The sequence below is a fragment of the Myxocyprinus asiaticus genome, chromosome 39 (assembly GCF_019703515.2).
Source record: "Myxocyprinus asiaticus isolate MX2 ecotype Aquarium Trade chromosome 39, UBuf_Myxa_2, whole genome shotgun sequence".
Classification (NCBI taxonomy): Eukaryota; Metazoa; Chordata; class Actinopteri; order Cypriniformes; family Catostomidae; genus Myxocyprinus; species Myxocyprinus asiaticus.
In genome coordinates, this window is record NC_059382.1 from 37,390,495 (window position 1) to 37,407,461 (window position 16,967).

General features: G+C 36.2%; 1 pseudogene; it reads left to right on the top strand.

Moving 5' to 3' along the window:
- The window catches only part of LOC127429985 (ferroxidase HEPHL1-like), a 48,392-nt pseudogene continuing 31,425 nt past the window's right edge, over positions 1-16,967 (top strand).

Below are 16,967 nucleotides of genomic sequence, written 5' to 3' on the forward strand. Positions count from 1 at the left end.
ATGACTAACATCTGGCAGATGAGACGGAGGGAGAAGGCGAGGAAGAGGCAACACTGGGCCCCAGAGACCATGGAGGAGGCCGTGGCAGAGGTCAGAGCGGGCAGGCAGCCAAGATGTTTGATGTTCCTTAAGTCCAGCTCATATCGACTGGGGCTGTCATGTTTTCCCCAAATCAAGCTCGAACGAATGCAAAGTACACGAGAATTCGTTCAAACTATTTCAAACTTTTATGTAATCAGAAATGATCACATTTTCACAGTCTTATACCTTTCAAAATGTTTTATGTTTTCACGGGTGGGAAAACAGCAAAGACACCAACTCATTATTTAACTATTTGTATCACCTTTGAGCATTGTGGACTGATTGAATGTGTGGAATGATTTGGACACTCACACCAATTGGATCGCACATACTGAAAATCCATAGGCAAATTTGTGTTGACTACTGAGTGACTGACACTGTCTATGGGACACACAATATGGGAGATCCACGAATGGGCAAGCATCAAATTTGTAAACTCCCTGCACCCTTGATTTCCCCATGTTTTCCCCTTCTGCCATAGCTGTTGCATTTTCATTGTTAACCATATAAATAATTCTGTGTGATATGCCACATTTTGCAGTTGTGACTAGTCTTTGTCTGAGTTCACTGAGTTGGCTGTCTAAAAGCTATGTATGTTAACAATACTGTATCATAACCACATCAACTGTATTATTTACTTCTACTTGTGAATTCATGGGAGAATGGATAGAATGGACAAGGAAACTGCCATTTCAAGATGTATAGTAAATATGTTTTGTAAAATAGTTGCAAGCTCTGCAAATGTAAAAAAAAAAAAAAAAAAAAAAAAAAAAAACTCCCTGCATAGTGCATCTTTAATTAATAATGCAAATAAGAACACATTATTGAGGTATTAGACTTCCCATAACCTCTTTACCCCAACATGCACCTGGGAGCAAACTGCAGCAGGTCCTTAGATATACTGTATATCGTCCTCTATATCCAAGTCAAAGTCTGCAACCTTCAGTGTGCATACAGCCAAAATTCATAATGTTGTGCCAATAGACCTATAATGGGGTTTATTCTTTACCACTTTGCTATTGTGGATTAGTCAATGCAAGATTTGACTTGCATAATGTCTAGGATCCAATTTGTATGTTCTGCCTTTAAAAAAAAAAAAAAAAAAAATGTTTACGTTTGGATTTCTGACATCAATTAAAAGAAAATATTGGTTGAAATTGTGTTGTATTACTGCACTTCCTGAAATGCAAAAGCCAATTGAATTTTAGATAGGCTGTTGTACAATAGGCTTAGAGCATTGATTACTAACTTCTTGAAGATGTTTAATGACTGTGTAGGAGCTATTTTTTAGTGTCTAATAGAATTTGATCACTTTAGATCCTTGTTTATTTTGATGAGTATTTTCATTTATTGGTTATTTTTATTTAGTTTATTTTTCTTTTTTGTTTGTTTAGTTTATTTTTATTAGTTTTAGTAAGAGCAGGGTAATGCTATGGGTATCTCATTATGTATAAATAGGTAGGCAGGATAGGACCAGCATGCACTGGAGGAGGGCCCATGGTTTTTTTACCAGAGCAAGAGAGCCAGCAAGAGCCAGGATTCTTTGTTCTTTTTTTTTTTTTTTTTTTTTTTTTTTTTTTTTGCTTGCACTGGATAAATAAACCAGCAAACGCACAGATTGTGTTTGGACAATGGACTTCTTTTGCCATTGTGTAAATTACATGCCTGTGGTGCATCAGTGGCTCTTTGACAACGAGTTTGAATTTGATTTTTGACAAATAGCCATTACAGACCCTTTGGCTATGTTATGATATATATTAAGCTTTAGGCCCCATCCACAAAAATGCAGCCATTTTCTGACCATTTAAACCAGATTAGGTTGATTGGGAGATGCTGAAAATATGTTACAACATACTGTCTTTTTTTTTTTTGCCATTAAAGTTTTTATAAATTTTTCTTTTCAATCAGTCATTCTACATACATATGATTCATGAATGTCTTACGTTATCAGTATTATATGTCAACTTTTCCAAACATATACTCCCCAAAAGGGAGGAACAACCCCCCCCCCCCAAAAAAAACTAAACAAAACAGAAAGAGTCATTTACAGCACTTAAGACATTTTACAAAAGCGCACATATTATATCGATCATTGCTCCTCTCACAAACTTTTGGTGCACTGAGCCCTTAATGTACAGGAAGAAATGATCCCAGACTTGTTCTAGATATGGAGTGGTCAAAGGAAGCTGTTTCAGTCATAAATTTAACCCATTCAGTGAGCTCTGATGTTTTTGTGTTCTTCCCATAGTTTCTTACTGCAACAATGAAGCCTGACAGTATTAATCCGAAATGTGCTTTGCTGACACCCTGTGGTAGAAGTGTTTTATCACCGAGAAGACATAACTGAGAGGAGTCTGGTAAGGGTTGTTATATTTGTTAAATCCATTCTCCAAGTTTTGCCAGCACTTCCTTCCAAAAGGGAAGAACCATGGAGCATTCCCATATTGCGTGTAAGAAGGTCATACTGTGTCTTTTCAACATCTTGAGCACTACTAGAACTTGTGCTTTATGGCCTAATGCTTTCAAAGGTGTTGTTTAAGACCAATAACAGCATCTGATGATAGTTTGTTACTGCCTCCAACCAATAGCTGGTAGTCCCTATGCTACAATATCTTCATTTTCTATTTTTTTTTTTTTTTTTTTTTTAACTGGATTACAGTGAGCACTCAAAATGGCTGTGTCAAATAATGTGTAAGAAATCCCCTTCAATGTGCCTAGACACACTATATACTCACAATGTCCCACAGTGTCCAAAGATAGTTTCTGGGTGTAAAGTTTTGTGAGGCTGATGTGCTGTGACTACTCACATTACACATAAACATAATTATGGCTGTTGAATTCACTAGTTTATCAACTTTACAGCCATCCCCTGAATTTATGCAATTCTTACTGTTTGGGATGACAATATTTTGAAATATTAGGGGGAAACTGAGTTATGGAAATCACATGTCTATACAAAACTGCATAGTTTTTGCCTTCAAATACATGGTATCAACAAACTGGCCAAAGCTGTAAAAGCTGAGGCTCTTCCAATAAGCCCAATTTCATTTGGTCATAATTATTTTTTTGGTAAAAGATTGCCAACTCAGATCTATAGCCTTAACCTATTTATCCCCTTTCCACATAAGCTAGCATGGCATTGGGACCTCTGCTATCAATATACCTCTATCTTCACTCTCTACTATTAAAACTAAGCCCGCTAATGAAAGGCTCACTGTTGGCAAGCAACTATACTGACATGGAGGCTAGCTTGCTATAACCAAATCAACCAGGTAGCTATAACATTGCTGAGTTATTTGGTGATAACTGGCAAATTAAAGTTACTGCAGACGACACGTCACAGACGTCACGTGGCTTCTCCCGTAGCTTCTCACGCCCATTCTCTGACGAGAGGGGTGACGACGAGAGTGTCACGCTTCTTTTCTAATGTCATTGGTCACGGCGTCAGTTCACAGCAAGGTAAGCGACGATCGACACGATTGGCTGCTTAATTAGCAAAGTGTTATCAGCTTTCACACCCCATACACGCCGTCAGTTCACGGCAAGGTAAGCGACGCTCGACACGATTGGCTGCTTAATTAGCAAAGTGTTGTCAGCTTTCACACCCCATACACGGCGTCAGTTCACGGCAAGGTAAGCGACGCTCGACACGATTGGCTGCTTAGTTAGCAAAGTGTTGTTGTCAGCTTTCATACCCTATACCATAGACATTGACACACTTCACTGAACTGTGTTACATACCGTGTTGCAATACGTGTTAGCGAAATTGAACACAAATTACTCCACTGCAACACGTGAATGATGTGTGAAGTCTGCCTAGATGCTTCACTGACACACGTGGTTTACCTGACGTCTGCGTCACGTAAACGTCTCGTCTGCGTCTTGAATTTAATGGAGTAAATGGTAGAACCTTTAAAAAATCAAGACGTTGAGTGACACGTTCAGTGAGACGAGTGTGTGATGCAAAGTCATATTTTAGAGCCTAAAGGGACGCCATACATGCACTGCTTCAAGCCCGGTGCCGATTGGTCTGCGCAGCGCTGCATGAAGTCAAGCACACCTAATGTCTGTCTAGCAAGTCATTCAACTGTCATCCATCTTTGGAACGCTCTAGTCTAGGGAGACTATTTCCAGTCATGACAGTGCAGCTTCTTTCTACTTGAATGGGAATATACCGAAATCTCCTAAACGGTTGGTCAAATTTACTATCAAAGGACATATTTCAAATCAGCAGTAAAATCTTACAACACCGCTATCATAAATTGTGCTTCTTTACCTCAGATTATGCTCAAAAACAAAATTTTCTCGGTTTGTATAGCTAATGTGTATGCGCGTTGTCGAGTTGATTGACTGGCTGAATCTAAAAGGTGATTGTCTCTTTTACCAGTAAGGCGGGACTTCCTTTCTACATCCGTTGACTGTTGGCTGCCGTTGGGCGTTCCAGTTTCTCCCATTCATTTTAATAGAAGTGGCCCGTCTCTGCTATATAGTCTCTGGTACAGTGCGAAGGACTTTAGCGTGTCTTGTTTATATGGAACAGTATTCAAATAGCAGTTAATTCAGCAAGTCCCTGATCTTTTCTGAAACTATTCATAAAACAGCAACATGCCAAGAGGAAGCTGAAGCAGAACTTCGAGGATGAGTCCTCCAAGGTGAGTTTAGATAAAGTGCTTACAGGGTTGGGGAGTAACAGAATACATGTAACAGGATTACGTATTTAAAATACAAAATATAAGTAACCGTATTCCACTACAGTTACAATTTAAATCACTGGTAATTAGAATACAGTTACATTCAAAAAGTATTTTGATTACTGAAGAGATTACTTTGCATTTTATTGTCATTTGTTTCATTTAATATTTAGTCCTTTCAGATTTAAAACATTTCTACATATAAATGATGCAATCCAAAATGCATTTGAACGGCGGTGAAACACTTTCTTATGATGTGTTACATTCATACGAGCAGACAGAGAAGTAAGTTTGAAGTAAGTTTGGAGCAGCAGAAATAGAAATAAACCTTGTGTAAATTGTCAGCTTTACGCTAAGCTAAAATGATATTTCTAGCCATTTACATGCACGTTACCAGGCACAATCATATTTTTTTATCAAGAAAATTCACATTAGATCATAATTTCTTTTTTTCTAGTAAGACCTTTGATATTAGGGCAAAAATCGTATTCTTGATAATTTTTGTATTGTTTTCCTGTAAAAATATCTAAAAATCCTTAAAACTAGATCAATTAGATTGATCTTGTTTTAGAAACAACACTGCATAAGATATTTAGGTTTTTCAGAGAATGTATTTTTAACATGTGTATTTTGTCTTACTGTACTGGCAGAGTTTTTATAGTCAAAACAAGTGAACAAATCTACCAGTGCTGAAGAAGTAATCCAAAGTATTTAGAAAACGTTACTGACCTTGAGTAATCTAACGGAATACGTTACAGATTACATTTTACAGCATGTATTCTGTAATCTGTAGTGGAATACATTTCAAATGTAACCCTCCCAAACCTGAGTGCTTAGCATATGCTATCATCATCATCATGTGTCAGCTCCATTAATTAGATCTAACATATCATCATTTATATATCTACAGCTTAAACTTTAGAAGTGAGTTCTCGCATGTCCCTGTAAATGTAGTTATTCTTCATTATAATAGGGAATGTAGGATTGTTTGAATGGAAAGATGCATTAATGTGAAACTGTTAGTGTGTCAAAGTTGTTTGGCTTTGGTTTTAGTGTTTGTTTACATAATAACTAATCTTCAAGAGCACCACGATCAATGATTTGCAGTGATCATGTTTTAATGTAATCTCTGATGTTACATATTACATATAGTTCTTTCTTTCAGATTTAAAATAACTATTGTATGGTTTAATCCAAATCACAGTCCATGCTAATGTTTGTCAATTAGGCCTTCCTTAGACACTTAAGCCTATTACAGCTCCGTGTGGTGAATAATGTCATATAAATCAGTGCACTCCTGATGTTACAGTGATGTGCAGTTTTACAAGCAGAATAATTCCCAGAATCATGGCAAACCTGGAAATATCAGGGAATTGTAAGATTGTTTTCCAGACCTGGAGAAGTCATGGAAATGAATACAATCTTAAAAGTCATGGACGTTTCTACAGTGAATATGGTTCGTTGACATGTACTGTCAAACGACATGCTATAGACCAGGGGTTTTCAAACTTTTCGATGCCAAAGTTCCCCAAATACCGTCATCCCCTTGCGGGGACCCCCGTTCCTTAAATAAAATAAAGAATATTATTATTTTTTTAATGAAAATATACTAATAATATTTATTTTGCATCTTATTATTATTTTATATGTGTAGTGTTTTTTCCTTACCATCTTATTTTCACTGTTAACGTTTGTGTATAAACCTTAAGATAAATATTTTCAATTAAAGTTATATGTATTTTTATAGCGCTTTCACAATAAATATTTTTCCAAAGCAACTTTACTGAGAATATAGCCTTTCAACCACCAGTATTTCAGCTAAAAGTTCAAGAAATATTTTTTATCACAAACCTAAATGCAGATAATTTTTTTGTTTATTTTTTTCTTAGTTAAAACATCTTTCAGTAGATTAAATTATAAATTAATCTCATAGTTTCCATCCTAGATAGCAGAACAAACAAGTAATAATGTCAAATTTGAAAATGTCAAACTTTTTATTATTTTTATTTTATTTATTTATTTATTTTTTCCACAGACCTCCAATCACCCCCTTGCCGCCAGACCCCAGTAAAAAAAAAAATAAGAAATTATTAGTTAATTAATTATAAATATGCATGCAGCTTTTATGACCGTTTATTTATTGACAAACTACATGAAATATTTTTGCTTTAAAAAAAACAATTTTAAACAGGATTCTTCGAATTATTTTATATGATTAAATAACCGTCTGATCGCGGTTATTTGATTACTGAGCATTCTAATTCCAATTAAATTTTAAGCGAATATACTGTATAAATGAGTGTAATTCAGTTGAACTCCGAGTCCAAGCATCACTGAGCCGCACCGCAGAGGTCTATGGCAAGTCAAAAGGCTTACAATACGTATTTAACTGCAATTTAAACAGTGTCATGTGGCAATCCAAACGGCATATAAAGCGGCTCTTTTCACACACAGGAAAACGGCGTGAAATATGTTTGCAATCACTACGGCGTATTTTACGGCGCCAAAGTAATTTAAAACGCTGTTAAATATGTTGTTTTGGATGAAAACGCGATAAGTCTATAGCGTATTGTGAGCCTTTTGGCTTGCCATAGTGAGGCGCAAAAATAATGCCAGACGGCGTCTGGCGTTAACTTAATGCGTGACGGCGTACGGCGTTTATGTAACGCCTTACGCCGTTTAGAAAACGGCATTTCAAAGATTAATACGGCAATACATGGCTTAATATGGCTTTCCATAGAGGTCAACCAGCTCCTGTCCGGAAGAGCGCGTGAAGCGTTCTGATGCGCGCGTCATCAGCAGAGGCTCGCTCAAACACCTGGAAATAGAAACGAACGCGTAGGGCTGTTCTATTCCAGAAATTTAGGAATGGACTCCGATTCCTGGTTTTGGAATCGTTGGAATCGATACCCAGAGTCAATTGCAGACTCATTTATTCAATACTTTTTCGATTCCGAAAGGTAAAGTTAAATTTCATAATAAACAGCTCACTACTAAGTTCTCTTTGCACTGTTTATAATGGCATGAATGAAATTTACTATGAATAGGTCCTTTCTAAAATTAAATCAGGTCCTACATGCACATACCAAAGCGCAATGCTTCAATCCCATGAGATAAATTTGAGGGAAGTTTGAGTAGATGCACCTCTATTTCGAAGAACTACCACAAATAGTCTTCAAATCACCATTTAAACTACATTGAAATTGTTACCACTCACGAGTTCTTGTTTAGAAAGAGGTTTAAATTAGAATGTACAGTAACTGTCCACTACCTTTTGTACACTGTGCCCAAACAATACACTTCAGTTTTATTTAAAAATCCAGATTGTTGTACTGGTTTATTTAATACAATTTAATACAGAATTTGAAAAACTCATTTTTGATCAAATCTAGACAGGCCCCATTTCCAGCAGCCATCACTCCAACACCTTATCCTTGAGTAATCATGCTAAATTGCTAATTTGGTACTAGAAAATCACTTGCCATTATATCAAACACAGTTGAAAGCTATTTGGTTCGTTAAATGAAGCTCAACATTGACTTTGTGTTTGTTTTTGAGTTGCCACAGTATGCAATAGCCTGGCATGTCTTAAGGTCAATATTAGGTCAAAAATGTCAAAAAAGAAACAGCTTTCTCTAGAAACTCATCAGTCAATCATTGTTTTGAGGAATGAAGGCTATACAATGCTTGAAATTGACAAAAAAAACTTCAAAGACAAAGGACAGCTGGCTCTAACAGGACAGAAAGAGATGTGGAAGACCCAGATGTACAACTAAACAAGAGGATAAGTACATCAGAGTCTCTAGTTTGAGAAATAGACACCTCACATGTCCTCAGCTGACAGCTTCATTGAATTCTACCCACTCAACACCAGTTTCATGTATAACAGTAAAGAGAAGACTCAGGGGTGCAGGCCTTATGGGAGGAATTGCAAAGAAAAAGCCACTTTGGAACTGAAAAACATAAAGAAAAGGTTAGAGTGGGCAAAGAAACACAGACATTGGACAACATATAATTGGAAAAGAGTGTTATGGATCTTAACCCCATTGAGCTTTTGTGTGATCAGTTAGACTGTAAGGTGTGTGAGAAGTGCCCGACAAGACAGCCACATCTATGGCAAGTGCTACAGGAAGTGTGGGGTGAAATGTCACCTGAGTATCCGGACAAACTGACAGCTAGAATGTCAAGGATCTGCAAAGCTGTCATTTCTGCATGTGGAGGATTTTTTGATGAGAAATCTTTGAAGTAGTTTAAGAAGATCTGAACATTTTTTTCAAATTGTAATAGTAATTTTTCACATTATTAATGTCCTGACTATACATTGTGGTCAGTTGAATGCAACTGAATAAATGTACAAATTTCTTTCCAGAAGAGCAAAATCTGTTCATTATTCTAAACTTTTGGCACCAGTGTGTATATATATATATATATATATATATATATATATATATATATATATATAATGTAAAATATGTGAGTTCTAAAAACAACATTGTAAATGTAATATTGACCAAAACTAAAGTTGACCTAAAAGAGAGACATATTTTAAGTATTTAGAAATATTTTGATATTTAAAGTTTTTAAAGCCTTAAAGGAAATCACATATCACTATTTTATTATTTGATTTATATATTTCAAGTCAAATGTGTTAAAATTACTTCTTAAGGTGTATGGAACACACATGCAGAAAAAAGCACACCTTTGACTATTTATGTAACTCTTTATGTTAATCGTGAAAGCCCTTAAAGAGACAATTAATCGCCATAGCCCTAAAACAGACAATTAATTGTCATAATTGCAATTATTTGTTTGACAATTAATCATCAGCCAAATTTCATAATCGTGACAGCCCTAATAATGCATGCAGCTTTTATGACCTCATATTAATTAAGAGACTACATGGAATATTTTTGCTTTCAAAAATTCATTTGTCACAGCAGGAGCATTTAAAATAAGGACCATGAAAGGATAATTTGCCTAGACGGCAAAAAAGGTGATTGAAATTTTTTGAAATGCTTAAGATAAATGGTGACCATTCACACAGTCACAGCACCTAAAATATACACTTTCCCTTATATAGTCATATAAACTTTAACATAAAATGTTGATGTTGATTTAATTAAAACTAATTATTAGTGAGGCACCAAAATAAAAATTCTTGGACGAAGTGACACGAAAACTCTCGACACTCTGGGCCGAAAACTGAAAATGATTATTTTAAATTGGACTTTGTTTGGATTTTTTTTATTTTATTTTTTATTTTTTTATATTATATTATAAAACTTAGTGATTATTTCCTTCAGGTGGTATTACTACCATAACATCTAGGCTCATACAACTTCTAACATATTTCAAAGATAATATTTTTTACATCTATAGATGTAAAAAAATGACTTTTGGCACATCTTTACCCAACAAAGTGCTAATGAAGTGGTTTATAAGACACAACCAAGGTCCATGTGTCCATCATGCATGTTGTCATAATTGCCATCAATATATCATCCATCATCAGCTGCCGTTTACTGTTAATGTTTCTGTTTAATTTTTCAGCTTAGATTTTCTTTTTTCTCCCTCTCTTTTCTTCTCTCTCTTTTGGCCATATTTTCTGTGGCTGAAATTTCATTGCATCCCTACTAATCATATTACTTTTATAAGTGATGCTCTGCTTAAATATATTTCATTCACTAGATTGTTTGTTGGGTAAAAAAAAAAAAAAATCATGGAAATTCACGGTCACAAAGTGTGGCAACCCTGTACAAGGAGATCTTGCCATCACTCCACCATCGGCAGTGGCCACCCCTGCTGCTGCTCCTAGACAACCAGGAATGTTCGCCCAGATGGTGACCACTGTAGCAGGCGTTGCGGTTGGGTCTGCCATCAGGCACACGATAGGTGTATGACCAGTGGCTTTGGTGGAGGGGGACAATCAGAGGCTGCCAGACCATATGTTACATATCAGGTAAAGTCATGCTTACTTCAAGACCCCATGAAATCAAAAATGTTAGTTTTGTGGCATTTAGTCCATATCTGTTAACATCTGTATCGCTAACCCTACTCCTAAAAGTTGACAGATAAAGGAATAGTTAACCCCCGAATTACAATTATCTCATTTACTCACCCTTGTGCCATCTCAGTCATTTTGTTCTGCGGAACACAAAGATTTGAATGTTTTTTACTGAAGAATTTACAAAGTTTTTTTTTGTCCATACAATTTTTGTCCATTCCAAAACTGTCAAGCTTTGAAAAAGACATAAAGGCAGCATAAAATGTTTGGACCCCGAAACTATAAAATTTCTTTAGTGAACATAATTGTTTATTTGATTTTTTTGGCAGATGCTATTTGCACTAAGTGTAGTGAAAGTAGAGAAGTGTAAATAGCAACAAAAAGCATTTTCTTTGCACTAAGTGCAAATAGTGGCAGATGCTATTCGCACCCCTAGTTAAATAAAAACATAAAATATAGGGTATCACTGCAGTGTGTTTTTTGTGTTTATTTAGAGACCCACTGACACCCTACCAAGGTATTTTGTAGTAAAATCAAAGTAACAACAAAATTATACATGGTTACTATATTAACACCACATTACTCTATTTAGACCATGGTTAATTGCAGTAAAACTATGGCTTCCCCCAAAAACATTGTTACTGCAATATTACTATAGTAAAACCATGGGTAATTTTACCCGAATCAAATCTTTTTCTCAACTCCCCGACTGTCACAGTGACCAATCATTGCGAGGCAATCAACCTTTATGTTAATTTTTATTTATTATTACAAGTGGTACTAAAGGAAATATTAAGAGCGGACACAGGAAACAGGATGGGGAAAAGTGGAACGAAAGGGGGAATCGAACCAGAGTTGTTCGCATGAAAAAAGCATATCCACACTGTTTTTACACACTACACTTAAGCAGCAAGACTTGTGCAGGGTTTCCATGGGTCCTTAAAAAGTCTAAAATCCAATAATCTGAATTTTAGGCCTTAAAATGTCTTAAAATTGATTGGATTATGAAGTTAACGCTACTTTTCTAAACCTTAGTCTCGCTTTGGGAAAATGTTTTTATTGATCAAGCTGTAACAAAACTACAATACAAAACCAACATGGAACCAATAACCACTCATGCAAACTGTGCAGTCCAGTTAGAATTTATCGGAGCACGCCCGCGATGAGGTGTGTGGTCTAACGTGGCCCCTCCTCCCATCAAAAAAATATCTACTTCTAGAAGTAATAAGTTAAAATTGTTTCTGTTAACATTACTTTCATCTAATATGGGTAAGTGCAAGTTCAGCGAGATCTGGCTCGAGAACAGTGCATTTAGTTCTTGGTTGAAGCCTGTAGAAAATAAGAATTTGAAGCCTGCTACACATTGTGCAAGAAAACGATAAAATTAGGAACTTTGGGTATAAAGGCATTAGAGTCGCATGGGAAGTCAGAAAAACATAAATCCACTGTAAAAAGCCACCAGCAAATGCCTGCCATCATCCAATATTGTTCTGTATTCACATCAGGAGCATCACCAAAGTCCGGCCCCAGTGCGAACCACTCCTGCAATTCCGGTAAGTGACCTCTGGACAGCATTTGGATCTACGGCAACATTAATAGTGGAGGTGCTCTGGACTTTACACGCAGTAGCAATCCATCAGTCATATAAAAGCAATGAAGACATAGGTGAGCTATTTCAAACCATGTTCCCTGATTCTGACATCGCTAAAATCTTCATTACGCAATTTGGATTGGCAGATTTAATTCAGAGAGACCTCATAAAAAATTAATAAGGGCTCGGTCGTGCTGATGTTCGATCAAAGTCTAAATCAAACAAACAATCCAAACAGTTGGACCTGCACATACGTTTCTGGGAAGGCGAGCAGGTACAGTTGAGGTAACTGGTGTCCCTTTTTGGGGGCATGCGACAGCCCAGGACTTACTGAAACGTCAAAGTAAGTAAATGCTTATTTATTAGCAAGCATTAAATAATCTTTACTCTCACATTCATTGATTTTTTTCAATAGCAATGTTATGGCAAAGTGTGATGATCTATTCTGTTGCATATTAAAAGGATAGTTCATCCATTTTTATCATTTTTATGTTGTTTCACTTAACCCCAAAGTGGTATTTAGGACAGTAGTAATGGTGTCTACCTCACACAGTTCTAGCTGTGCTGGTGTTTATTTTGCAAGAAATCTAGCTGGGGGGATAGTTATCTGAGCACAGCTAGAACCATTTGAGGAAGCTGCCATTGCCACTGTCCTACATACAGTGACTGGCAGTAGCTTCACTACAAATAGTGAAGCTATTAACTACATTTCTCAGTAGCAAGTTGGTAGCATCGCTAGTTTTTAAACCAAGTAGCTTTTCAGTAGCGAAGCTATATTTTTGATAAGGTAGGACGTAGCTTTGACAAAAAGCTACACCACTACATCATACATCACACCGGTGTTTACTGTAGCCAGTTTTGAATCAGAACTAAAGATGTCTGACTCAAAAATGAATCACTCATCTGAGTCGGTTCTTTACAATTAATTGGTCACAGGTTACAGCAAAGCGGTCTGAATCAGTTCGTGATTCAATCTGAATGACTCAGAAAGCATTTGGTACATGCTCTCATTTGCCAGTATGCTCACGGAATATTTTAAAACAAGGAAAATAAAGATAATGCTGGTTGCAGTGGATCTACAATCAACGGAAACCAAACCTGCAAATGTGTCCTATCATTTGCCAGTGATAAAGGAGGTCTTTATTAAGTTCAACACATTTGCAGCTTGTAAACGACTTCTGCAGGTATAGAAATTGTATGACCAAAAGAGTATCAAAACATAAATATCCTACACGAAAACAGAAAATACCATGGCATTACCATGTTTTTTTGGACATGTACCATTACCTGGGAGCACTATGTTAATACAGTTGTTTACGAATAAGGTAGTCATATAGTGAAATACCATAGTAGTACCATGGTATTATTTGAATTACCTTGAAGCACCATGTACATTCAATTGTATATGAATGTGGTAATCAAACAGTATATCAAATTTGGGCTTTCTGTCAGAAGCTGCTTTGTCCCATAGACAGGCCTCTGTGGAGAGAGGCTTTTCTCTGAACAAGGAAGTGGAGACTTGCAATATGCAGGTGAACACTGTTGTTGCACACAGGCTTGTGTGTGATTATGTCACTCTACACAGAGGGGTTACCAAGGTTCCCCTCACAAAAGAGCTCCTGACTTCTGTGGCATCAGCCAGGTCCAGGTACCGTGTCCACCTCGATCAAGAGAGAAGGAAGCAGGAGTCTGATGCACAGGCCCAGAAGAGAAAGGCTACAGAGGATTACCTGGAGGTACTAAAAAAGAAAAGGAAAACCATCCAAGAGGTTTCTGAAAGTCTGGCCAGAGATGCAGACAGGTTTGAGGAAGAGGCTGAGGGCAAGGCTGGCAGTCGGATGGCCCAGCTCATAACAAAGTCAAATGCTCTGAGGAGAGGCTGCAAGGAAAAGTTAGCGGAGCTCAAGAACATTGAGGAGGAGATTGCGGCCAAGGGAAAAGAGCTCAGATTAATGTAGCCTAGTTCTTGTGCACACACACACACACACATTACTCTTGCGTACACACAGTTCTGTGTAATCATGTTCATTTTAATGTTCATGTTGAATGTGAATAAATTCATTTACTTTCAAGTAATTCTGGGACTCCAATTTTCCTATATCCTTCATACTTTGTTTGCCAGTAAGGATGTGAAATAGGTCTTAAATTGCATTCATAATGGTCTTTAATAGGTCTTAAAAGTCTTAAATTTAACTTGTTGAAACCTGCAGAAACCCTGTTGTGGGCACAGTCTGTCTTTAATTTCTGTGTTTCCAACAGACTATTGGAGTGCAATTAGCCGCGCTATGTGGCAGGTGCCATTTACACCTAGTGCTAACTGTTAGTCCTACACATAGTTCTAAAACAGCTAGAAATTGATCTTTGTGCATGCAATCTAGATACAATTGTTTTTTTTTAAAAAAAAATCCTGATAGAGTAATTACAAACTATTGGAAAATTCATGGAAATTCAAGTATAAGTTGAAGAGTTAATATTAAATTTTATTTTATAATTTTGCTAAAATTGTGTGAAATCTGCTTTAAAGTATCAGAGTAATGAATTTGAGCAAATCCTAAAATCTTAATCTGAATCCGTTTTACAGGAGCCCTACTAGAGTCAGCCCATGTATCAACAGCAACCATCAATGTACCAGCTGGAGCCACAGCAGCAGAACCCTTGTGCATATGAGCTGAAGCAGTTCATTGAGTGTGCTCAGACACAAAGCGACCTCAAACTCTGTGAGGGCTTCAGTTAAGTACTTAAACAATGCAAATTTTCCAGTGGTATGTACACAGCAGATCCGGTTTCAGGATATCTGCATCAACATATCTATATATACTAGATCATTCTAGTAATCCTGCTATTGGTGTTTGATTTTTGATATTATAGTTAAGGCTGTCGATTTAATGTTATAATTCAGTGCTACTAATTATATAAAAAAGTAACGCAATTAATCACGCCACCATAATAAGGCATTTTTAAATGTTTTTTAAAGTTCCAAACTTTAAAAAAGACAACTGTAAGTAAGGCATTTGTAGGTAATTTTTGTGAAAACTGTAAACACTGTGGCGCTATAAAAGGTCCTCTGTTTGTTTTGAGAGGCCCGTCACATAAGACACATCAACATTGACTCAACCAATGGTGTGAGTTGGGGGCGGGATTCTCTGTTTGTTTGGTTAGTGGCTGAAGGGACGTATTAAAAGACGTTTTGAAAGCAGCAAGTGTAGTATGGGTAGTATGCCATTCCGGACTCAGGCGTTCCCTGTGAAGATCAATCTTCAAAGTGGTGCTTGAGCTGGAATCATATGAATGTGGCTTTACAATTGCTTCAGCAAAGTGGATAGCCACAGCCTTCCAGTGATTAATATTGTGGAGGATGAGAGTTTAAGAGATTAATTGTGCATTGCAATGAATACACAACCTATGGGGACTAGTTCTTTTTAATTGGTCAACCTTCCACATACACTTTAAAAAACGTTTAATTTTAGTCGAATTGGTGTTATTTTAGTGCATTTTTATTTTTATACCATGGAAGGCTTTGTTTGGAGAATCCATTATTGCAAATAGGATATTGTTTTGCTTTCTTTACTAAGAAAGAACTAAATGCATTTTGACAGGAAAAGTATAGTCAAATTTCAGCACTTTCAAAATCTGTGATTAATCGCAATTCAGTTATTTAAAAAAATCATGCGATTTAAATATTTTAATCTACTGACAGCACTGATTAATATATATTGAGTTATTTTTATTTGGGAGCCTTTTTCAGCAAATATTGAGAAATGTAATTAATTTGATTAAAAAAAAATTATCGATTGACAGCCCTAATTATAGTATTTTGTATGCTTAAAGGGATAGTTCACCCAAAAATGAAATGGTGGCACTGAAGTCAAGATGAAACAGCGTTCACAACCCATTTCACTTTATGCATTGTAATGCATATTGTTTGTATTGTTTTACTGTGCAACCTGTGAAGCAATACTGTGAATAAACAGAATTTAATTAATTTTCCATAGAACTATCATGAGATTTGGATGGAGACATGGACACCCTACTACACTCATTTACCATCTGCTTGCTTTTGCAAAGAGTGTCATTTTAATGAACAAACTTGATCAAACCGAATGCTAAAAGTAAAAGCAGTTTTTCTGGAGAAGTGCTGTGTAACACGTGATGCAAATTATTTATGTATTTTGTTTAAATAATGGCAGTTTTCTGATTTATATTTGCTTCAATAACTGTAGAAGAGATCACATTGTGTATTTCTCTGCAGGGGATTCCTTTGTCAGGGTTGAATTTGATTTCTTATTAAAACTATTTTATTCCAATCGTGTGATCTTGAATTGCAAATAAAAAGATCAGAAAATGTTTCTTTTTTAATATGCATTCAAATGTATAACCATGTATCCATGTATTACACACACACACACACACACACACACACACACACACACACACACACACACTAATATATATATATATATATATATATATATATATATATATATATATATATCAGTTGAAGTCAGATGTTTACATACACTTAGCCATTAAAACTAATTTTTTAACCACTCCACAGATTTAATATTAGCAAACTATAGTTTTGGCAAGTCTTTTAGGACAT